The 24,962-nt window shown below is 52.8% G+C and overlaps 1 protein-coding gene across 4 annotated transcripts in view; it reads left to right on the plus strand.

Annotated features, from left to right (window-relative positions):
* The first annotated feature begins 11,915 nt into the window (after nucleotides 1–11,915).
* The window catches only part of CHST3 (carbohydrate sulfotransferase 3), a 34,514-nt gene continuing 21,467 nt past the window's right edge, over nucleotides 11,916–24,962 (plus strand). For 2 of the 4 annotated variants that reach the window (XM_072823499.1, XM_072823496.1), the window contains exon 1: nucleotides 12,331–12,460. The gene's annotated coding sequence lies outside the window, so the exon portion shown is untranslated. Of the gene's footprint in view, nucleotides 12,043–12,330; nucleotides 12,461–15,996; nucleotides 16,383–24,962 lie in introns of those variants that run through there. The other 2 variants (XM_072823497.1, XM_072823498.1) reach the window with 2 other exon arrangements.

Below are 24,962 nucleotides of genomic sequence, written 5' to 3' on the forward strand. Positions count from 1 at the left end.
TGGTAGGTATCATTTTAACAATCCTCTGTTCCTTTTATTTCCTTAAGTGATCTATTAAATTCAGGGGCCCCTGGGTGCCTCAGTGGTTGAGCGTCTACCTTCGGCTCAGGTCCTGATCCCCGGGGTCCTGGGATCGAGTCCCATGTCAGGCTCCCTGCATGGGGCCTGCTTCTCCCTCTGCCTGTGTCTCTGCCTCTCTCTCTCTCTCTCTCTGTGTCTCTCATGAATAAATAAATAAAATCTTTAAACAAGAAAAAAAATAGTTGTTAGATTCAGGTTTATTTTTTTCTCTTCCTCTTCTGCTTCTTTTTGGCAAAACCAATTAATAGGCTATATTTTGTCCTTCCATCAGGAGATGCACAATGTCTGGTGATCTTTCTTTTTGTGGTATTAACAGCCATAGATGATCAATTCCCAGATTCTTTAACTCATTAGGGATGCAAAATGGTGATACTTCGATTCTATGATTCCTTCTTTGATTATTAGCTAGTGTTCTGGAAAAGAAGAATGACTGCCTAAGGCCAAAGGAGCCTTAAAACCCAAGAAAAAGCGGGATCCCTGGGTGGCGCAGCGGTTTGGCGCCTGCCTTTGGCTCAGGGCGTGATCCTGGAGACCCGGGATTGAATCCCACATTGGGCTCCTGGTGCATGGAGCCTGCTTCTCTCTCTGCCTCTCTCTCTCTTTCTCTGTGACTATCACAAATAAATTTTTAAAAAAATTTAAAAAAAGACCCAAGAAAAAGGCCAACAAGTCCAGCTTGTCAAGAAATAGTTTATTAACGGAGCAGCTGCAGGAGGAGTAGTTCTCCCACAACCCCACCTCCCTTAAGACCACCTAAAAGAAGAATGTTTAAGAAGAGATGTGGGTCATAGTCACATCTCCATCTCCAGGGCAGATCAAGGACAAAGCCTTCCGCTCCAACCCCCCCCCCCCTTAAAGGTGTGGTTAAACAAAAGGAAAGAATGTGGGAGGGGGGCTGAGCTCAAGAAACTTTCAGGTCACAGCAAGGTCATCATGGAGGATTTGCCCAAAGATTAGTCTGGTTCACACAGCTGGGACATTTCACAAGACTTAATGCCAATGATTCACCAATCTTTTTGATTTTCCGGTGTCTGTTCTCTAGTGGATTATCCAGAAGGGGTTCAAGGGAAGAATATTCCTCAGGCTTTTCCATGTCTGTAACAGTTTGGCTCTTATCCTTGATGGTCAGTGTCACTCTGTGTTAAATCTGTGGTTCACACGACCTGAAATACTATATTGTCTTATATTAAACATGACATTGTCTTCTGACATAAAGCATCGCTGTTGACAGCCAGATGGCAATTTGCTTTTCCTTCTTTCATCAGAGAGTGGTATGGTCTGTTTACTTGGATGTCCTCTATTTTTTTTTCTTTCTTTTTATTCTTTTTAAAAATATTTTTTATTTGAGAGAGAGACAAAGCACGAGCAGGGGGAGGGGCAGAGGGAGAGGGAGAGAGAGAGGGAGTAGGAGAAGCAGGCTTCTTCTGGAGCAGGGAGCCCCGTGTAGGGCTTGATCCCAGGACCCCAAGATCATGACCTGAGCTGACTGAGCACCCAGGCGCCCCTATTCTTTTTTAAAGATTTTAGTTTGGGACACCTGGGTGGCTCAGTGGTTGAGCTTCTGCTTTTGGCTTGGGGTGTGATCTCGGGGTCTGAGGATGGAGTCCCACGTTGGGCTCCCTGTGGGGAGCCTGCTTCTCCCTCTGCCTGTGTCTTTGCATCTTCCCTGTGTGTGCCTCATGAATAAATAAATAAAATCTTTAAAAAAAAGATTTTAGTTTTAAGTACTCTATACTTCACATAGGGCTCGAACCCACAACCCCGAGATCAAGAGTTGCATACTCCCCAGAGTGAGCCAACCAGGCACTCCTTTACCTTTCTTTCTTTCTTTCTTTCTTTCTTTCTTTCTTTCTTTCTTTCTTTCTTTCTTTCTTTCTTTCTTTCTAAAAGATTTTATTTATTTATTCATGGGAGACACACACACACACACACAGAGGCAGAGACACAAGTAGAGGGAGAAGCAGGTCCATGCAGGGAGCCCAACATGGGACTTGATCCTGGGTCTCCAGGACCAGGCCCTAGGTTGAACAAGGCACTAAATTGCTGAGCCACCTGGGCTGCCCCCTTTTATCTTTCTTTAAAAGCCCAACAGTCTTCCAAGACTTCAGTCTCTGGGTTGCCAAACCAGGTATACTGCATGCCTCCTCAATATGAAATTTCAGGCCATGCTCTCTCTGAGGAACAGTTTTTTGAATTACAGCTTTTCATATTTGTTCTATTCCATTGTTTTGGTTTTCTTTAAGGCTCTTTGTGGATTTCTATTAACATGGATAGTGGATCTTCCTTTGCTCTGTACGCGGATCACTTACCCCTAAACCTCTTTTATCCCTTGGTTTTATTTCTAGATGTTAAAATGGTTTCCTCTTGGGGTGTCTGGCTGGCTCAGTCAGTAGGGTATGTGACTCTTGATCTCGGGGTTGTGAGTTTAAGCATCATGTGGGATGTAGAGATTACTTAAAAATAAAATCTTCAAAAAATAAAATATAAAATGCCTTCCTTTCTATCTCATTTTTCTCTTAGAATATTTATTATCTTTTGTATTTCTTCTCTCTTCTGTTTCTCCTTTTTTCATCTTATTTCTGAAAGGGTTTCTTATTTTACTTTTTAAAAATATTTTATTTATTTATTTAAGAGAGAGAGAGAGTAAGAGAGAGAGAGTGGAAGAGAGCATGAGCAGGGAGGAGAGGGAGAGGGAGACTCCTCGCTGAGCAGGGAGCCCCATGTGGGGCTCAATCCCAGGACCTTGGGATCAGGACCTGAGCTGAAGGCAGATGCTTAACAGACTGAGCCACCCAGGTGCCCTGGTTTCTTATTTTATATTTAGTTATTTTCTGACTTATCATCACTTTTCCCCATTTTTTTTCCTTTTTCCTCATCACTTCTGAGTTTCTCTAATTTCAATTTACATCATTTCACAACTTCTATCATTTTTTTTAAAAAGATTTTATTTATTCACTCATGAGAGACATGGAGAGAGAGAGGCAGAGACACAAGCAGAGAGAGAAACAGGCTCCATGCGGGAGCCTGACATGGGACTTGATCCCAGGTTCCCAGGATCACGCCCTGGGCTAAAGGCGGCGCTAAACCGCTAAGCCACCCTGGCTGCCCAACTTCTACCATTTTAAAAAAATTTCTCTAACTTGGTTTTGAAATATTCAGTTACCATTTCCATCTCTTTTATGGACATGTTTTTATGGCGTGTTTCTATTATTTGTGAGAATATTATTTTGCTACTTATTCTCCTTATTCTTATAACTTTACGCAGAATTCAACCTTGGTGCTTTCTCAATGCTTCTTTTTAAATTAGATTGATTTTTTCCAGCACTTTTAGGAGACATAGGGCAAGAATATTTTTCTACCTTCATGGCTCTTGAGCTCCTTATTCCGTTGAGTCTACAATGTGATTGTCGTAATTCCTACTGCTGCCCACCAAACCACCCCAAATTTACTGTATTAAACAAGAACCATTTTATTGTGTTCCCAGATTCTGTGGGTCAAACAGTCAGAAAAAGTACAGTGAGGATGGCGTGTCTCTGCATCTTGATGCCTGGTGGCTCAGCTGGAAGACTGAGTGGAGGTGACCTGATAGCTGGGGGCTGGGGTCATCTGAAGTCTCCTCACTCATATGTCTGGTGGTGGATGCTGGCTGTCTGGTAGACTATCTATATGCGCCTTGTTGGGTTTCCTCACGATGGTAGGGGATTTCCAAGAGTGACCTTCTTAAGAAAAAAAGGTAGACTACATGACATTTGAAGGTCTTGGATGTGCCATGGCCTTTATTTCCACTGTACTGTGCTGGTCAAGCCAGTCACAGAGTTCCAACGAGGTGCCTAGATCCCACTGTTTAATGAGATAAATATCAAGGTCCCATTGTAAGAAGAGCACTTGGGATGAGGAGATCATTTTTGCAGCCATCTTTGAAAATTAAAATCTGCCTCAATGATCACACACACACACACACACACACACACACACACACACACACTTATGTGAGTTTGTACTTCCTGGGGTTCCTCAACCCTCCCCTGGCCCCCTGGCAATGCCACTTTCCCCTGGAGCTTCTCTTTCTTTGTCCCTTAGTGGGTCTGTCCTCATCAGTTTGGATTCTACTCTCAAAGTCCCAGTAAGGGACTTTGTCATGAAAGAACTTCAGTCTAAAAAAAAAAAAAAAGAAAGAAAGAAAGAAAGAGCTTCAGTCTATTAGCTTCGTGAGTTTATAGGGGGAAGCAAAAGCGAGTTTACGAGGCCAGGTTGGCTCCAACACTGTTAGACCTCAGTGTGCCGCGGTCCCCTGGCACTTCCACACTAATTGGATTCTGCACAATTGTTTTCCAGTTTCCCCTACTTTGAACAGACCTGCCACACTTTTGAGCACCATTGGTGATTTGGGAGTTTACCTATTCCCAGGACCATGAGAAGCCCAGTTTTCTTCCTCCTGCTTCCTCTGACACAGACAACTGCCTGCCTGTGGCTTATTCCCAACCCGCCTGTATTTTGGGTTTGTGGCTTTAACTTGTCACCTAGTTTTTTGTTTTTGTTTTTTTCATAGATACTGTCTGTGGATCTCCTGATATTTTTTTAACCTAGTTTTTCATTTGTTTTTGTTTTTTTGTTTTGTTTTGTTTTTGTTTTTTTAATTTTATTTATTTACTCATGAGAGACACAGAGGGAGAGAGAGACAGGGGGAGAAGCAGGCTCCATGCAGGGAGCCTGATGTGGGACTCGATCCCCAGTCTCTAGGATCACGACCTGAGCCAAAGGCAGTTGCTCAACCACTGAGCCACCCAGGTGTCCCTGTTTTTGTTTTTTTTAAGGGGGGTTGCTATATTAGTGTGTTAGAGCTGTCACAATAAAACACCATAGGTGAGGTGAATCAAATAATAGAAATTTATTTTCTCACAGTTTTGGAGCCTAGAAACCCAAGATCAAGATGCTGTCAGGGTCTCCTTCTTCCTAATAGACAGCTGCCTCCTCACTGTGTCCTCACACGGCTTTTCCTTGGTGGAGACACAGAGAGAGAGACTGAGAGAGCGATCTGGTCTCTTCCTCTTCTTCTATAGACACCAGCCCTGTCGGATTAGAGCCCTACCCTTATGACTTCATGTCACCTTAATTACATCTTAAAGCTTCTGTCTCCAAATATAGTCACTTTGGGGGTTAGGAGTTCAACATATGTATTTGGGGGAGAACAGGTTTCAATCCCTAATAGCAGGAATTTGGGAAGAGATTTCTGCTTTCTGCCATCATCCCAGAAGAAGAGAGGCTTTCTTTGGCTGCAGTCCATACAGGCCAGTCACCCAGGACGGAGAGCAGAGTGGAGAAGGGTGGGCACCACTCTTGGCAGTGAAGGGAAGGTGCCCAGCACCTGATGAAGGCCCTCTATGGCTGGGCCTCGCCTTTGTCCTCCTCTCATCGACTCCTGACACCCACTGCTTTCCCCAGGTGCTCTGGAGACAAGCTGTTTCTCAGTGTCCCTGAACGCACCATTCCATTTCTGGCCTCTTTGGCTTTGTTCACAGTCATGACTGCCCATTGCACCCTCCCTACCTGCCCACTTCCCTCTATTTCAGTCAACAGCTCCTATTTATTTTCTCCTGTAGCATTTACCTTGGGTATCTTCTCTAGAATATCTTCCTAAATGTCTACCCGGGGGCGGCGGGGGGGGGGGGGATGTGAAATGGTGCAGCCACTCTGGAAAACTGTGTGGAGGTTCCTCAAAAGAGTTAAAAATAGAGATGCCCTATGACCCAGCAATTGCTCTTCTGGGGATTTCCCCCAAAGATACAGATGCAGTGAAACGCCGGGACACCTGCACCCCAATGTTTATAGCAGTGATGACCACAATAGCCGAACTGTGGAAGGAGCCTCGGTGTCCATCAAATGATGATGGATAAAGAAGCTGTGGTTTATGTATACAATGGAATATTCCTCAGCCATTAGAAACGACGAATACCCACCATTTGCTTCCGCGTGGATGGACCTGGAGGGTATTACACTGAGTGAAGTAAGTCAATCGGAGAAGGACAAACATTATATGGTCTCTTTCATTTGGGGAATATAAAGAATAGTGAAAGGGAATAAAGGTAAAAGGAGAGAAAATGAGTGGGAAATATCAGTGAGGGTGACAAAACACGAGAGACTCCTAACTCTGGGAAACAAACAAGGGGTAGTGGAAAGGGAGGTGGGCGGGGGGTTGGGGTGACTGGGTGATGGGCACTGAGAGGGGCGCTCGACAGGATGAGCACTGGGTGTTATGCTATATGTTGGCAAATTGAACTCCAATAAAAAAATATATACAAAAATAAAATAAAATAAATATCTAGCTGGTGGCAGCATGTGTGTGTGTGTGCACACACCATCATGCCACCCACCTATACCTCCTCCTCGTACCTACCTCACTGCATTATAATTGTGTCTCCATGATTACTCCCCGCTCACAGTCTAGCGAGGCAAGGCCTGTGCCTAGTCACCTGTGGCAGACTGGATTTCTGCTCTCAATTCTTATTTTCCTTGTCACAGAACTCACTGTTATCGCCATGGCTTCAGAGTGGATAAAATAGCCCTCTCTGCCTTCAAGTCTTCAGATTTGGGCATGGCATTTGCTTTGGCCAGAGATGTCAGCAGAGGCTTTAATGTACTTGGGCGGTTTGCCTTGTGTCTTGTACTCCTGTGATCTATTCCGAGAAGAATGTGTCACATGTAGCCACTGGACCAAATAGAATGAGGGGACACGCACAGTAGACCTGAAACCAACACAGAGGCTGGCCCCAAGCCCAGCCAACCCGTGGCCTGAAACAAAATTCCACGTTCAACTGCTGACCTACTTCTGAACGAAGAGAATCCGTACTTGCTGTAGGCCACCGAGATTTGGAGGATGTTTGTTTTGCAGCATCATTGTAGCAATAGCTGACTAAGACATCATTCATCCTTGTGTTTCCAAGCCCAGTGCAGACCCAGGCCCAAAACTGTTGAATAAAGAAGCAAAAAAAGACATTCTTTGATCCAATGCCTTTGCAAGGTGAGGGGGCTCATGTCACCACACTGCCTGAGACGCTTGCTACCTCTTCTTTTCAGAGGGCATAGTCATAGTTTCTTTGCGGTGCTGCCGTGAGGATAAAAGAAATCATGAGGAGAAAGCTCCTGGCACTTTGTGTTCAACAACTGACACTTTTCTCCTTCCATCTCTGCCCCTAACCATCTTTTAGTGAGCTCTTTGGTGAAAATGACCAGGGAGTAGAGGAAGCTGAGTTAGGGTAGAGCGGTGGGGAGAGGGGAGAGCTTTCTGGAGGCTCTTGAGTTTCTGGGCTCCTTAACTCCAGGTGGGGCACCCTTTAGATTTTTCCTCCTCCCCTCTTCCTTTGCTGTCAGCATTCTTCCTTGAGTCACAGACAACTTGGTCTCCCTGACCCAGAGAGGAGGATGGGCCCCAGATTCCAAGAATGACTCCGCAGTTCCCTGGCCCAGCGTGTGACTGGGCTGCCTTAAGAGGACACGCAGCTTATACTTCCTCTCTCAGAAGGGAGCTGCTCTGCAAGACGCCTGTCTACTCTGGAACTACTTCGCCGTGAGGACACCGAGCTCGCCACATGGGGAGAGAGACGCTGTGTGGTGGAGCACTGGGGTGCCACACTTGGGAGTGAAGCCTTCTCTGATTTTCCAGCCCAGCCCACCTGCCGGCTGAAGGCAGCAGAGCGAGTACCCTCCTCGGTTGATGCCATAAGGAGCAGAGGGAGCCTTCCAGAAGTACCCAGTCAATCCACAAGTTTGTGAGAGATCATACATGTCTGTTGTTTTAAGTCATTACGTTTAGAGATGGTTTGTTTACAACAGATAAATTAATAGATAAATGAAATTCTTTCACTGTAATATGTATTCTATGCATAATGCATATAAGGTTTACTTGTTTAAAAAAGATTTTATGTTTGAGTAATCTCTACACCCAACGTGGGACTTGAACTTGTAACTCTGACATCGAGGGTCACATGCCCCACCAACTGAGCCAGCCAGACACCTCTAATGTTATTTATTTATCTATTTATTTATGTATTTATTTATTTATTTACCTATTTATTTATTTATGTTTAAGATTTTATTTCTTTATTCGAGACAGAGAGAGAGAGAGAGATGGTGAGCAGAGGAAAGAGCAGAGGGAGAGGACGAGGGACAAGCAGACTCTGCTGAGCATGGAGCCTGCTGCAGGGTTTGATCTCACGATCCTGAGACCACAACCTGAGCCAAAATCAAGAGTCAGATGCTCAACAGACTAAGGCACCCAGGTGCCGCCCTAATGTTTATTTTTTTATTTTTTTTAACTTTTATTTATTTATGATAGTCATACAGAGAGAGAGAGAGGCAGAGACAGAGGCAGAGGGAGAAGCAGGCTCCATGCACCGGGAGCCCGACGTGGGATTCGATCCCGGGTCTCCAGGATCGCGCCCTGGGCCAAAGGCAGGCGCTAAACCGCTGCGCCACCCAGGGATCCCTAATGTTTATTTTTATTAGTATTTCTGAGCCATTTAAGAGGAAGTGGCAAAAATTATGACCCTAAAGACTTCAGTGTGTAACTGTAATGAACCAAACATCATCTTACAGAACGGTGCAGTTATCAAACACAGGAAATAGAACACTGACACGATATGAGCGATCATTTGGCCCCTACTCATATTTTCTCGATTATCTAAATAATGTCTTTTATAGCATTTTTTTTTCACTCCAAAGTGTGGCAGCTTAAAACAGCCACTTTTATTATCCCACAGTTTCTGTGGGTCAAGAATCTGGATGTGGCTTAGCTCAGGGTCCTTCAGTCAAGGTGTCTGTTGGCCAGGGTTACTGTGATCTCAGGGTTCCACAGGGACAGGATCCACTCCTGGGCTCATTCAGCAGGTGTTGGCAGGATTCAGCTCATAGCACTGTTGGCCTGAGGCGTCAGTGCCTTGCCACATGGGGCTCTCCATAGGGCAGCTCTCAATTCCAGCAAGCTGGTAAGACCCAGAGAGAATGCAGCAAGACAGAAGACACCGTCTCTTGTAACCTAAATCATGGTCTTTTGTAATCCAGAAATGACATTCCCTCACCTTTGCCATGTTGCATTTGTGAGAAGCAAGTCGCCAGGTTCAGGCGCACTCAAGGAGGGGGGACTGCAGAGGGAGTGAACTCCAGGATTTGGGGTCATCGGGGACCATCTGAAACGCCTGCCTACCACAGTGCTCACAGCCTTCTCGTCTCTTCTAATCTGCAGTGGTTTTAGTCATTTCCTTTGTCTTTTGTGTCTTGACATTTTAAAATATTACAGGCCAGCTGTTTTGTGAATGTCCCTCAGTTTGGGTTTGTTCAGTGTTTCCTCATGATTAGATTCAGGTGGTGCATTGTTTTTGGCAGGAATGCTTCATACTCAACATTGTAACCTTTCCAGTGTATCACATCAGGAGGGACGTGGTGCTGGCATGCCCCTTTATTAGTGATCTTAACTTGGAGGATTTAAAATGGTACTCAGCTCCCCCCCCACCTTCTTCCTTGTTCTGCCATTTTGCCCCTGGCCTGGAAAGTTCTTTTTTTTTTTTTTTTTTTGAACAGGGCAACATTTTTCAATTATTTTTCAAACAGGGTAAACAAAACAATACAAAAGAAGACAAAAAAAACCGAGACCAAATCTCTTGGCAGACCAACTGTGGGAAGAAGTGGAGCCTGGAAACTATTTTAGGATGAAAATCTCCAATGTCCTGTCAAAACTTTACCTTCTCCCTCTCCTTTGCAGCCACGATACCCTCAACTGAAGGCCCATGTATTGGCCACCATGTCAGCCCAAAGGAACCCGTTTCTTTCGATTGTTGGTCACTTCACCTAGAAAGCCTTGCCCCACCTCTGCCTTCTCTTCTGCCCGCAAAACTCCAGCTCCTCTCCGAAGCCCAGGCCTGGGGTCTTCAGCTCCAAGAATAAGGCTGCAGCACTGAACGACTCCAGGGGGCCAACAGGCACATCACATTCCATCTGCCTGGGGCCCCTGGAGCTGGGCAAGCCTGTGATCTTGTTCTGGAGACACCCACTCCCTTGCCCCCAGCCCCAGCCTCCCCTCACATAGCACGTCGTTATCACTAGTATTTACTGAGACATAGATCTGGCTTCTCTGGACAGAAGGGGGGACTAGGGCTTGTCTACCTCTGTGGGCCCCACTACCCAATAGGTGCTTGACTAAGTATTGGGGGAACACAGGAATTTCGCGGTGGCTGCTTATGCTCCTCCTCCCCACCCCTACCTCAGTAGCACCGCCCCTGCTCTATAATCTGGTGGTGACACAGTCCTAGGTTTTAGTCTTTGTGTCCCTGAGATGCTTACAAAATTCTGGCAATAAAATCCCAGACTCCATGCGTCTGATCGGAAGATCTCCCTTATAAGGCCAGCAGGTACGGCTAAATGTAACTTGTGGACAGTTCTGTGGGGCTCCAATGAGGCCACCCCTTTAGAGGAGAGATGATGGAGTCTGGAGAGACCCACTTGCTCCAGGAACTGGTTGGCGAGCATGCAGACCGATTCTAGAGCAGAGGCCCGTGCCCTGTGGACACAGCCAGGGCAGCCCGGGCTGCAGGAGACGTGCAGAGGGCCTCGGAATGCTTACCTAGGAGGTGACTTACGGTGTCAGTTCTCACCAGATTTCTAGTCCCCTAGAGCAGGTTACAGAACTGTTAATAATAGAACTGAGGCACCCAGTTGGGGTTTTCTGCCAAAAGAAACATCAAAGCCTCCCACCAAGGCCTTGCTTCACAGTCTGGAGCACTTTGCTTGGGTCCCCTCCAGCCCACAGTCCAGGTAGCAGCTTGGGCTGGCTGGTCCTGACCCAGGTAATGAACAGGGACCTCCGACTTCCCCCACCTGTGAGGACTCCCACCTACCGATGCCCCCACCCTCCACCCCCAACGCCTGGGCCCTGTTCTGTTCCCTTTGGGTTTCTTTTCTACTAATGTTGAAAAATGACAAGGGTGGCAAAGTGCAGATGTTGAGGGTTTTTTTTACCTTTTTGGATTTTCCTATTTCTCCTGAACAGGAAAGGACTTCTTGTTCTAAACCCTCTATCATTCCCTAAAATGCCAGGACCACTGTCCCAAAGAGGCCTGGATTAGCTCCCGACGCTGAGCGCTGAGAAGACTCAGAAGAAAAGCCTGGCCAGCCCCAATCAAAGCCCGCGGAGGCCAGGGCACAGGCCAGGATGCGGGCAGCTGTCGGGGAGTCGCGCTGTGTCCTCCCGTTCCCAGCGCTTCCCCAGGCTCCTGGCGGGGTTGGCCTCGAACCCAGGGGCCGGCGCTGCCTAACCGGGCACTGCCCCACGCGTGGGAGCCAAGCGGTCCCGAGCTCGGGTGGAGCCCGTGGACCCCGTTCCCTCCTCGCTCCCCGGGGTCGGCTGGGGGGGTCGCGCTACAGGAACTCCTGCGTGGAGGCGCGAGACGGCGGGACGGCGGCTGGGTGGCCCGTGGCCGCCCAGAGAGGGTGCGCTGTGGTCTTTGAAGGCGCGAGGGACGGTCCCTGGGACCCCCTGCCCCACCCCGCTCCCCACCCCCCCGTCCGGCCGCGGGCAGAGGGACAGCGCAGCCGAGAGCTCTCCGGGCAGAGGGAGGCTCCGGCGGCGAGGAGCCGCCTCTCCGCTCACCTAAACCCACCCCGGGCCGGGAGCTCCTCCCCGCCTCCCCGGGAGGGGTGCGGGGATGCGAGCGGCCCCCCGGCGAGCCCCGGGGAGGGCGGGCCGCCGAGCAGCGCCCGGAACAAAGGCCCACGGAGGGGGTCCCGGAGCGCGCGGCTCCCCGGGGCGGGGTGGCCCCCTCCCGCCCCCTCCCGCCCCGCTCGGCTCCTCCCTCCCCTCCCCTCCCCTCCCCTCCTTCCACCCGGAGGCCCGGCCGGCGCGCAGTCCGAGCTGCGCCAACTTCGCCAACGGCTCCCAAGTTGCCGGGCGCGCTGGGCTGGCAGCTGGGTGGGGTGAGGACGGAGAGGAGGAGGAGGGGGGGGGGAGGAGGGGGGGAGGAGGGCGGAGGACCCCGGGCTCCTTGGACGCGGTGCAGGAAGCCGCGGGCCGTCCGCCGGCTCGGGCCCGAGCGAGGAGGGCGCCGGGCAGCACCGCTCGCGGCTCGCTGCGCAGGACGGCGCCCGCCTGGCGCCGCTTCCCGCTCGGCGTGCGCCCCGGCCGCGCCTCCCCTCCCCTCCCCTCCCCTCCCTCCCCTCCCTCCCTCCTCCCCCCGCCGCCTCCCGGGGGGCGCAGACGCGGGCCGCGGGCCCCGGAGCCGCCGAGCCGCTCCGCGCGGTCTGCGCCGAGGGGGCAAAGTCGCGAGCGGATGCTGCGGCGCCGGAGCCCAGCGCACAGGCGGATCCGCCCCCCGGAGGAGGCTCGGCGGCCGCGGTAAGTAGGGCGCCCGCGTCCCGGAGCCGCCTCCCCGCCCGGCCGAGGCCGCGCGCCCCCACCCTCCGCGGCCCGGCGGCCGCCGCACTCCGGAGCAGCAGGGGCGCTCCCGGCCCGGGACCTCTCGGCGCGGGCACCCGCGACCCCCGGCGCCGCCCGCCCGCCCGCCCGCCCCGCCGCCCCGCCCGCCCCGCCGCGCGGCTGCCGGGTCCTCGCAGCTCGTGGTCGCCCGCGGCACACGCCACGCCAGCCGGGCGCCCCGGGGCCGGGGCCGGGACCTTTAGACCGAGCTCGCCCCGCCGCGCTCGGGGACACCCGCGGTCTTTGTCTGCTGCCCCCGCAGCCCTCCGGCGAGGAGCCCCCAGAGCGACGGGCCCGGGAAGGGCCGTCTTGTCTTTGAAAGTCGGGGCCGGCACCTCGAGGCTCGAAGTAGGGGAGGGGGAAGCGGATGTGCCGCGGACTCGGGGGTCATCAGGAGCGGGTCTGGTGTGGACACTCGGTGTGTTGGTGATGTGTCTGGGTGTGCGCGGCCCTTCCGGAGGCGAGGCGAGGCGAGGCGGGCGGGGAGCGGGGAGGGAGGAGGTGGGAGGGGGTGATTCATAAACTCGGACTGGTGTGCCGGGCTCTGCCGGGTGCTGACAGTGACAGGGCCTGCGAGGAAAGCACACAGATTTACACACACACACACACACACACACACAGCGGATGTGCTTCCTCAGAGGGACTTCCAGGAGGACCAGCGGAGGAGATTCCAGCCCTGGATGTGTGTGTGTGTGTGTGTGTGTGTGTAAACCCCGGGTGGAGGATGTTTAAGACTCCCAAGGTCCCGAAGAAACCAGGGCGGTGGCGGAGCCCTATTTATTTTCACTGCACCTGAAGCTGTGTTTGTTTTCAGATGCCCTGGTGTGCTGGGGCCCCAGGATGTCTCAAGGATTGTCCTGATCCGAGCCCAGTGCTCGGCACATAGTGGGTACTCTCAGTAGTTGTTGGATGATGAATGACGCCAATAATTCATATTTGCTAAGGACTCACTATGAGCCGACCCTGGTGGCCTCGGCTGGGTTGGAATTGGTCTTTCTGCAGAGGAGGGAGCCCTGAGTGGTTCCGGGGAGCCCGGCCTGATTTGTCCGGAGAAGTGGCCCAAGCAGCATGTCCCACTGTGCCATGTGGGCTGGCACTGGACACTTGGATCTCATCATTGACCTGTGTTCCCCTAAGAGGGGCAGCGGGGAAGTTTCCATTTCTACATCTGGCTAAGCAGGGGATGGTGTTGGGTGTTTCTTCCCGGCTCTTGCGGGCCTGGCTGGAAATGGGTCTCATGAAGGGCCTAGGGGCTGTGTCGTCCAGCAAGGGCTTGACCCTGTAGAGGCAGCAGGTGGAAGGGTAGTCAGAGTCCCTGTACTGAGCAGCGGGCAGTTTCCTCTGTGCCAGATGGCAAGAGTTTCCCAGAGAAGCTGAAACATCTCATGTTCCTGGAACTGGGATTACAAACAGTCTTGGGAGTGATTCCCTGTCGGCATGGGATTGAGAGCGTGCAAGGATAGGAGACAACCTGGCCATGGAATCACAAGGGTATGTGTCATTCCCCTGCCCCTTTGTGACTTGGTAGAGTCTGCATTTCAAGCTTCTAAATGGTCTCAGTGCTGAAATCACCGAAGTATGTGGGAGGCACCAGAACTGTGGCCCCAGGTGAGAGAGGGAGGGAGTGACCAGGACTTGGCCACCTCCAATTTCAGGTGGAATGCCGCAGCCAGTCCCTTCCCCATATCACCTTCCCACCTTGTGTCTTCTGTGCATCTTCTTTTATCTCATTAAGCCCTACATCCCTATGAAGTTAGCATTTTATCGCTGTTCTGCAGATTAGGAAAAATAGGTAAGTAACTTTTCAAAGCCACACGGCTGATAAGGAACAAAGCTGGGATTTGAACCTGGACAGTCTAACTCTGGAAGCATGCTGTCTCCACCATGCCAGGCTATCTCTAAGGTCCCTACGGGTTCTCCATGGCAACAAGGAAGCAACACTGGCTTCTTACTAACACTTGTGAACATGGTCCTGGGGCCTCTGACTGCAGTCCTTTTCCCACACACTCTGCCCAGATTGGGTTACACCACTGGCCATGGGAAATCAAAATCTGGGTGGCTCCAAGCTGCTAGAACCTTCCATGTAGAACGGGAGTCAGGAAATGATAGAGATTTGGAAGTGATTGAGAGAGATTTTGCAGTAATTCTATTGAGAGATGATTCGCTGCTTACCCCAGAAGTGGGGAGAAAGCTGCTACTTTAGACCATACAAGTTATAAGTTTGGGTTTGGGAGAAATTGCCAGGTAAACATCCTCAAGTGGATTACTATATTCCTTTCTTTTCTCGGCTGTCATCAGAGTGGCAATCTGTTATACATGGAAATCAACCCTCACCTGCCGCCTCCTTCCTGGTGAATGTAAAGGAACATGTTGTGGCTGCCCTTCCCACACCTGCCATGTGCTCTGGGGTGGCTTCTGGTCCCCAGGAGAGATGGGTGAGGCATGATAATGTATGGCTCAGCTGGTCCCGAGCCTGAGCTTTCCCACACATGCCCCACAGAGGGACAGTGGTTATTGTCCCCACTTTACAGATGACGACATGAGGCTCAGAGAGGTGCTGTGGATGCCCAAGGTCACGAAGCTAGGGCACAGCAGGCTATGCTGCAAGCAATGGAGGGTGAGCGCTACCCAGCTGGCCCCTGCCCACCTTCCCCAGGAAGTCCACATGGGTGAGCTCCATGTGAGCTGGGCCAAGGTGTTGGAAGCCTCTTCCGCCTCCCTTGTGGAGTGGACATGCTGTCCAGGATGGAAGTTGGGAGATGGTGTGGGGAGAAGCTGCCCACCCGAGGGACAGGGTCTAGACATTCATCTTTGTATCCGGGCTCCATCCCACTGTCTGAGACATGGAAGTACTTGGGAACGTTGTCAGGTGATGGGTGAAGCCTTGGGAGGGGCTGCGAGCGAGCGGCTCTGCTGGGAAGTCCTACTGCGGGGCAGCCAAGGGAGTCTTAGCCATGAGGAAACACTCACAGAGGTCTCTGCCTGTCATGAAGTCATGCAGGAGGAAAACAGCTCTCCATTTCATTCCTTAAACAGAAATAAGACATAAGTGTCATCTCTTCTTCTCTGATGACTAAATAGATGATAGAATGCTGCTTGTCCTGCCCTGAGCATGTGGCTTCCACGGCTGGGTGTGGGGTGGTCCCTGGCCAGCTGGACGGTTCGTTCTGTGCTTGGAGGTAGACAGGCTCCGTCTTTGGCTCCATTGCCCCAAATCTGGCTGGTTGCTCCCCCCACCCTTATCCACCACCGTGGAGAGAGGGGACAGGCAGGCCATGGGAGCCCCCAGCCACCAGTAACTCCACCCCCCCATTCCTCCCCCTCTTGCCTCTCCCCTCCGCATGTCCCCCACCCCCTCTCTCCCTGCTCCACAAAGATGGCTGTGTGCTGAAGGACTGTGGGTTTCTCTGGGCCCTGAGAAATTTATCGCTGGGGTTCTAGAGGACTCTCTGAAAAGGATTTGGAGGAAAGTGTGGAAAATAAATAAGCCAGTTCCCAGTTGAGCGTCTCCTAAATACCACAAGTAAACAGCCATCCGGGAGGCCAGCCTGGGAAGGTCTGTGCTGGCCTCCCTTGGTTATACCTGGCTCACTGGCTGCTTTCACCAGCTCCCCACTCCCTCCCCTCTCCCTGTCCAGCCCCTCCTCCTTGGCTTTGGGAGCCTCAAAAGTCTGGGAACACAGGGGACCAGACTGCTGGCCTGTCCTTGTGCTGCGGGAGGTTGGCATCCTGGCTGCTGGGACCAGAAGGAACATGTGGGGGCCAGCTCAGCCCTGCTCCATCTGAGCAAGTCTCTCGGCCTTGGCCCCACTCAGCGAGGCAGAGGGTGGTCTCCCGGTTGGTGAGTTCAACTTTGGTGATGGAGAATGGGGGGGTGGGGGGGAGGTTGTCCAGGCTCGTGGCGCCTGATGAAGTTTTGCGTCTTAAGCATCAGTTGAGAGTGGATGGACCAAAGCTAAATTTCGCCTCTCGTGCCCCGACCCCTGGCCCAAGATGGGGCTCACATGTGAAGAAACCCTCAAGGCCTGTGCATTTACCTTGAAGGGCTTTCAGGACTAACCAGAATGTCAGGGTTCTTTGCGTTTGGCCAGAGTCGTATCAGATTAGGTCATATCAGTGCAAGGCGCTGGTGGTGTGAGTTCATGCCAGAGGTTTCAAGGAGCTCTTGTGCTGTCGCGAGTTACTGGGTCTACGGGGGAGGAAGCAAATTCCTGATAGCTTAGGGACTTTGTGCTTTTAGTTGAAGAACTCTAAAACCCAGCGCCTAGTGAGAAGGGAGACGCCTAGTGAGAAGGGAGACGGAAGGCTCTGGATGGGGGCAGTTCCTGGCTGGGACCCAGGGAGTGGCTAGGGCCGTTCCATTGTATGTGACTGCACCGAGCTGGATCAGCAAACCGAAACCTCTGGGATATGGAGACCAGGCACTGCTGGGAGGCTCTGGGTCCTGCCTCTGGCCAAGGAGTTCTTTTGTCACGCTGCGGCCAGGCTGGTGAAAGAAAACTTGGGGTGAGCCCCCTAATTTGCAGCCTTGGTGGGTGAGAGACTGCATCCCTACATACTTACCATCACATCATCATGGCCTAAAATACACACACACACATATGTCCCCCACACACAAATATTTCAGTAAACAGCTGGACATACCGTATACCAAAACATTTGTAGGCACAAGTGCATGCGTACACACACTCATTCCAGAAGGCAAATTATGTAATGGTTAAGAGCCCATGTCCTGAAGCTAGAGTGCTCGTGGTACTGCTTAGTAGCAATGTGACCTTGGGCAAGTTACTTAACCTCTCTGGGCCTTAGGTAAGAGGGGATGATATAATAGGTCATAGGTAATAGGGTTGTCAGTGAAATAGTGTCTGTGGGGAGTTTAGAAATATGCCTGTACATAGAACTAGGCATGTGTTTACAAGTATTATTCACCACATGCCCTCTGCCCCAGTTATTCAGACCCGAGTTCACAAGACTTCTCAGAGAGGTACCCACAAACTTGTCAGTGAGGGGAATCAAACACCTTGTACTTTCTGGGCCCTGATTCTCAGAATGTGTGGCATTTGTAGGACTAGACTCAAAAGATAATTTATTAGGAAAATAATTTCATCTTCCCTCAGAAAGCTCCTTATTTTAAGACAATGTTGGTACTAACTCTCCCCAAGGAAGGGCAGGAATTCCTTTAGCAGCAGGGGTTTTCAGACTAGGTCCCCTGGAGCCCCAGAGGTCAGTGGGGATCCCTCAGAGGCCTGCTGAGGGTGGGGTTCCAGAACTCTCCCCACCTTGTCTGTTGTTCACATTGGGCTTCTTCTTCTTCTTCTTTTTTAAATCTTATTTATTCATAAGAGACACACAGAGAGAGGAGACACAGGCAGAGGGAGAAGCAGGCTCCCTGATGTGGGACTCGATCCCAGGACCCAGGAATCATGACCTGAGCCAAAGGCAGATGCTCAACCACTGAGCCACCCAGGTGCCCCACACATGGAGCTTCTGAGGGAGGTTCTGGTTCAGAAGAAGGCTCCACGGCTTGACAGCCCCTCTCTGCAGGCGGACGTGCTTCCGTCCCCGTGCGTGTGCATGCCCGTTCACGCGCGCCCGAGCCCACGCAGCCACCTGAGGGGTGGCCCGGCCTCCCCCACTCTCCTCCCCACCTCCCTCTCCTCCCTTTCCCTCCAGCTGCCTCCCCATCTGCAGGATTCCGCAGAGTGCTAAGGGGCCCAAGCCAAAGCAGTGCTATCAGAAGAAATAATTTGAACCCCCCCCCCCCCCCCCCCCCCCCGCCAGCCGAGACGGCACCAATATTCAGCAAGAAATTTCACAACTGGAGTCCCGCCTAGGGCACGGGCCCGGCTCGGCTGTGACCGCAGCCCGGGCCGGGCGGAAGCCTAGCACCTGCGAGGAAGGGGAAGTCAGCCTGGGTGGGGGGCGAAGAACCGAAACACCCGTGACCATGAAGATCAGGCCCCCTCTCTTGTTTTTCTCCGGAGAGGAGCTGTTTTCTCACTCGCAAGGTTCCTCTTCCGCGTGTCGGGGTGCAGGTGCCCGGCCCCGGCCCAGCCCGCTGCTCCCCGAGGCTCGGCCGGAGGCGCCTCGCTGCCGCCCTGTTCCAGACCCCGCAGGCCCAGGCCTTGCCCGCCGCCCAGGCCGCTGCCAGGTGCAAGCGAGGCGTGCCCCTGCGTGGCCGCGGCCAGAGGAGCAGTGGCTTCCCAGCCCGCCGCCCCGGGGCTCGGCGCGGCCCCCGAGGGTCCCCAGCTGCCCGGGCTGACCTGGACCGGGCCCTTGCCGTGGCCCCAGAGCTCCTTTGGCAAGGCCGGCCGTCTGCCGGTTGCTGCTTCCGCTTGGCAATGGCCGGGCCTCAGGAAGCGGCATCGATGGCTGGAGAAGGGATTTGAGCCAGCGAAGAGGAACTGGCCGATCGGGGTGCTCCAGCAAGACAGAAGCCCCCCCCCCGGGGTAGGTGTCGAGGTGCTCAGGGTGCCAGTGGCTTCTCCTAGATGGTCATTCTTCCCCAGCCTGCCCTCCCCAGCGCCCCCTGTCCTCGCTGTCCCCTGGCCCAGACTGTCCCCATTCCCCCAGACGCACGCATCCTGCTCTCTGCGGCCTCTGCGGCCTCTCCTTCCTGCTGTTCTTGTGGCCAGCTGCCTTTCGGCCTCAGCGTGGGGGTCACCCCGGAAGCCTAGGTCAGCGGTGGGTGTGATGGGATGCTCCTGCTGGGGAGTGGTCTGAGTCTGGGCAGAGGTGGTGGGAGTCGTTGCGGACCAGAGCCTTGTGTGGGACCAGGTGGAAGCAGGAGACTGGGACCATGGGCTCGTGCGCTGCCACAGTTGTTACCCTATGGACTGGGCAGGGCTGAGATCCTGACAATGGGCCTGAGGCCCTCTGAGAGGCCCCTTTGCATTAGGTGGGCTGGTGGGAGGTTGTACTCTGGGCCCCCCCATCAGCAATGGTTCTCAGTCCTGTGCCCTTGTGGAAGATGCCCCTCCAGCCCCTCCAGCCCCTCCAGCCCCTCCAGTCCCTCCGGGGTTCAACCCCCCAAGGCAATGCAGGCCTCCTGTGGCTGAGTCTGTTCCCCTGAGCAGAGAGAAGGAGGCCCAGCTGGCAGGCTGCCTCCTGGGGCTGGTTCTAGCTGCAGGCCTCGGGCTGTTCTTGCGGAAGTAGTGGGGGCCCCGAGTGCCAGGTTCTCCTCCACACCACCCAGGGTGCACACATTAGGTGCTTCAGCCCGGGCATGGCCTGCCTGTCCAGGTACTGCATGCCCGCTCATGCCTGACACTGCACAGGGTGGCCTGGGGGTAGCAGAAGGTACCTCCAGTCTAGAAGGGGAGAGGAGACTTGGGCACAGATAGCCACCCTCAAGCCCAACACAGGTGGCCATGAGGGAGGACTTGGAGAGGGCTTCATGGACGAGGTGGGCATTTGTGCGCAGGGAGGGAGCCTGCGCCAAGGCACAGGGTGGGAAGGTTCAGATAGAATGCAGAGTATGGTGAGGAGTCCAGTTGGACTGAACTGTAATTTGCAGGATGTGTGAAGATGAGAGATGAGGCAGGATGGAGCTGTAGCTGCAGGTGCAGGCTGGAGAGCCGGGCTGCTTGCGAGGGAAGGGAGCCTGCTCCTCACCTGCTGTGTGACCACGGCCGAGTTGCTTCACCTCTCTGTGCCTCAGTTTTGTCATCTGTAAAATGGAGATGCTAACGATACCCCCCCCCCCACACACACACACGTGGGGGTGATATGAGAATAAAATGTGTCCCTATACAAATGTTTAGAGCAGTGCCTCGCATACAGGAAGCATCAAGAAGAAAGAGCTATTATTCGCATTTTTAAAATAAATGCAGCTTGGGGATGCCTGGGTGGCTCAGCGGTTACGTATCTACCTTTGACTCAGGGCATAACGCCGGAGTTATGGGATCAAGTCCCACGTCAGGCTCCCTGCATGGAGCCTGCTTCTCCCTCTGCCTTTGTCTCTGCCTCTCTCTCTGTGTCCCTCATGAATAAAAATTTAAAATAAATAAATAAATAAATAAATAAATAAATAAATAAATACAGCTTCAAAAGTCAGTGGGGGTCAGATCATAGAGGCCCTTGAATGCCATACTTTGCATTTGCTAAGCACCTGCTGTGTGCCAAGTACTTCATAGACCGGCTCTCTAAGCCCCATATAGCCCAGCAAGGTTGTTAGCAATGTGTCTGTTTTGCAGATGAGGAGACTGAGACTCAGAGAGGCAGGTTAACCCACCCCAGATGGCTCAGCGAGGAGGAGTCGGGGGCAGGAATGAGATCCAAGTCTCTCTGGCGGTTAGGTCTGTCAATGTGGAGGTTGCAGAGACGTGACAGAGGCAGCCCCAGGGGCACAGCCAGGAGCGGTGCACGGATGCTGTAGTCATGGGCCCTCCCTGGGGCGGGGAGGGCAGGAGGAGACGGAGGAAGGAGAGAAACCGTGCTCCGAGGGCAAGGAGACAGGGAGGCCTTGAGGCTGCAGCACACAGCTCACCATTCACAGCCCAGGGGCACCACTGAGTCATTCTGGGAAAGCATGACATCACTGAGTCTCACTGTCTGCTGCCTACCTGCCAGTCTGCCCTCTGTGGTTCTCTGGTGACCTCATGCCTGAAGTCCTGTAAGGGACCCTCACACCCTGGGTAGCAGAGCCAGGTCAGCTTTCCGGCTTCCGGTCCTGGCTTCTCCCCAGCTGCTGTTTCCTACCTTCCCAATGTTTCCTTCCCTGCCTGGGGTCCGCACCACACCCCTGGCTCATAAGCTCAGCTGTGACAGAAGCTTCTGGAAGTGGTGATGGGCATGAAGAACTTCCAGAAGTATATCCTTGCCAGGTGTCTGATTGGAACCCTGGGAATTGCAGTGTTGGAATCACTTTTAAAAGTAAAGCCTGAGGGGGGTGCCTGGGAGGCTCAATCGTTTAGCATCTGCCTTCAGCTCAGGTCACGATCCCAGAGTCCTGGGATCAAGCCCCACATCGGGCTCCCTGCTCAGCTGGGAGCCTGCTTCTCCTCCCTCTGCCTGCCGTGTGCTCGCTCTCTCTCTTGCTCAATCTCTCTGTGAAATAAATAAATAAAATCTTAAAAAAAAAAAAAAAAAAAGTAGAGCCTGGTTGAGCTGTGTGCCCAGCACTATGTTAGATCCTAAAGGCCTCTGCCTTCCTGCTAGGTACAGTTGAGTATCTGAGAGCTCTTTATGTACTAAGCATCCTCAGGCTGAGTGGTTTATTCGCATCACTCTGATTGCACGAGGTAGCCCCATTTTACAGATGCCAGCGCTGAGGCCCAGAGAGGTTAGGTGACTTGCCCAAGGTCACACAGCCAGAATTCAAACCCTCAACTGCCCAACTATAGCTGTGCCTATGCTCCTAGCCACTCCACAATCCAGCTGCAAAATGAAGCCACCAGAGAGTCATAGGAGGTAGGGTGTATGAACCCATGCCTGCCAAATGGGGTGCAGACAGGAAGTGCCAGGAGAGTTTTCATCTTTCAATGTGAATCACTCCCCGGAGTTTCTTGGAGACTGTGGATCTCCAGGGAGGTAGCAGAGAGCACCCAGCTTCTTGGCCATGCAAACAAACCCTGCTGACATGGCCTTTTGGGGTGAAATTCACGTCTCTGGAGGGAGCACAGGGGTCGGGGGCACCCGTTCTGGTTTTGGTGGGCCAGACCTGGAAAAGGAGTGTGAGTCAAGAGAGGGGCGGAGTGCCAGCTTCCTCAGCGCAGTCTGCGGGCACAGGATGCCAGGCTGCTGCAGCTGCTGCTGCGACTCCCAGCTCCTCCCGCCCCAGCTGCCCCAGGCGGGAGGAGGGGCCGGGGCCTGCCCTGTGCTCCCCCGTGTCCTCACCCCCCCCAGCCTCACGAGGGTGGCATGGTTAGCCCCATCCTCCAGGTGAGGACACTGAGGCTTAGGGGGGTTTTCTGGCTCATCTGAACTCCTTTGGCCGGAAAGGGAGGAAACTGAGACTCTAAGTCTTCTTTCTGCGAGAAGGACGGGGAGGAGGGAGGAGCTAGCCTCTCCTCTGACACCGAGGGTACAGGCCAGCTCTATTCTCAGGCTCGCATTTCAGATTCACTGTGCAGTCACTGGGTCCCCTTGTCGCAGTGAGAATGACCCCCTGGGGGGAGAAAAAAGCTCTGATTTCCCTTGGGCTGTGAGTTACTCTTTTTCCAGAGTACTTTGGAAGCCATGGGGCCCGCCCCCGGCTTCCACCAGAAGAGCCGGCCCGCTTGAGTCCTGGCCTGGAAACCAAGGGCCTCCACCAGATACCTGACTGAGGTGATCACTCAGCCTGTGACTCAACAGACAGGTGCCAGATTCTCAGGGGTCCCTCATCGCCTTTTGCATGCCCAAGTCCCAGGTTAGCACAACTCCAAGTGCCCCCTCCACAGATATGTGGGGATCCTCCAGGGTTCCACAGTCTGTAGGGTGGCTCCTCCTGACACTGCCCCCGCCTTAGCCCCCAGGACCCCTCAGGTTTCAAGGGTGGCCACCCCCCCACACCCAGAAGGGAGGGGACCCAAACCAGTTACTCCCCCTAACAGCCAGAGCAGTAACTTCTGGACCCTTGTCCCTTTTCTTGCAGGGAAAGTAGACTGTTAAGTTTGATGGGAGGGACAATCTTGTTTCTCGTTGCTTCCGGATTTTCCTTGCTGGCTTTGCCGCTGCTTAAATTCAAAGGCATGTTAAAATGGGAGTCTCCACCTCAAAAGAACTTTGCCTCTACTTCTATGAGGAGAAACTGGGATCTGCTTTAAAATTTTTTTTTTGTTTTTTTTAGTTTGATTAAATTTTATAAACTAAGTAAGATATGCCCATGGTCCACAATTGGAAAGGTACAAACAGCTGTATGGTGAAATCTCTTCCAAACTGAGGCTCAAGCTCGAGAGTAGCTGCCCTGGACAGTTGGTGTGACCCCTGCCCAGGGTCATTGCTCAGCCAGTGAGTGCTCCCTCGAAGGCTGTGCTGGCTGCCACTTCGCAGCCCCCCTCGCAGTCAGCTTGGACTCCACCCAGGTGACACAAGGGCCCCCACATCCCTCAGCCCCCACAGCCCCAGCCTGGCCCTTTAGCTGCCAAGGGTGGCAATCTCCTGTGCTCCCAGCTGCCTCTCCTCCACTTCCCTCTCTTGTTTGGCTGGGCTGGGGCCTGCAGCTGGGGCCTGTGGGGACAGATTGCTGCCTCTTGGCCAGACTGCATGTTCAGGGTCCCCTAGGTGTGGGGGTTCATGCAGCCAGGTCCACCCTTCTCCATTGCCATTCCTGGTGTGACCTAGTGTGACCTTGGCCTTCCCTGCTCCTCCCCTATCCCCTCCTCTCTGCATCCTTCCCTTCTTCCCACCTTCTTTCCTGACATATTTATGTGGTGCTGTATAGCAAATGTTAGCTCTAATATATAAGAATGGAGCAAGCAGAGGAATAAATAGTGCCAGGAGAGCAATGTGCTGGAGATCTGATGTCACAGACCCTGCCCTTCATATCTTGGCCTTGCATCTCCTGCTGGGTGACCTTGACCAGGTAGCTGGCCTTCCTCTCTCATCCGGATAATGAAGGCAAAGGTGGTAGTAAGGATCCAGGCTGTGCACAGGGCTGGCCTGAGGACCAGTAGTAGCAAAAGGGCTTCCTGGGAAAGAGAGGGTGACAGATGTGTGGGGGTATGTGGGGGCAGTGCTGTTCCTCTGGGGGACTGATTATTGCTGAGGGGGCTGGGTCAGGGAGGGCTCTGGGGACATGTGGGGCTCAGCCTTAGAGTAGACTTTGGCCAGGCACGATGCCCTCTTAGGCAGCTTGGCCCCTGGGATAATGTGCGTGCCCTCGCATGGGAATGCCTTTCTTTTCCCTATTTCCACCCAGAAATGAACCTTCAGCTGTATTTTTTTAAGTGATGACTTTATAGTTTTTATAATAGTGGTAGATGCTTACTGTGCAAAATTCAAGTAAAATGGACAAATGCAGATAAGAAAGCTGCAGCTCCCCCCTCAGCCCCACCACCCAGATGTAACCAGTTGGCTATTTGGTGCACATACCTCTCCAGGCATGTATACATAGAAGAGGGGGCAGTAGAGAGGCGGAAAGTTTTATAAACATGGGGAAATGCATAGTTTAACTTTTAGGCCAGTGTTGTAAGGAGGCTGTGTGCCCCAAAGCAGCCCCTCTCATCTGTTTCCCTGTCCCTGAGGGCATGTGGGGAGGGGAGTGTGGGGGTCTCTGCTCTTTAAAACCTTCTGATTCAGACCAATTACAAAAGGGGAGCTGGTTGAAATGGGTACATGCCAGCTCCAGAACAGTGGTTTTCTTTTTTCTTTTCCTTTTAAGGTTTTATCTATTTATTTGAGGGAGAGAGAGAGCATGAGTGGGGTGAGGGGCAGAGGGAGAAGCGGACTCCCTGCTGAGCTGGGAGCCTGATGCAGGATTCAATCCCAGGACCCGGAG

Source organism: Canis lupus, chromosome 4 (genome assembly GCF_048164855.1).
Source record: "Canis lupus baileyi chromosome 4, mCanLup2.hap1, whole genome shotgun sequence".
NCBI lineage: Eukaryota > Metazoa > Chordata > Mammalia > Carnivora > Canidae > Canis > Canis lupus.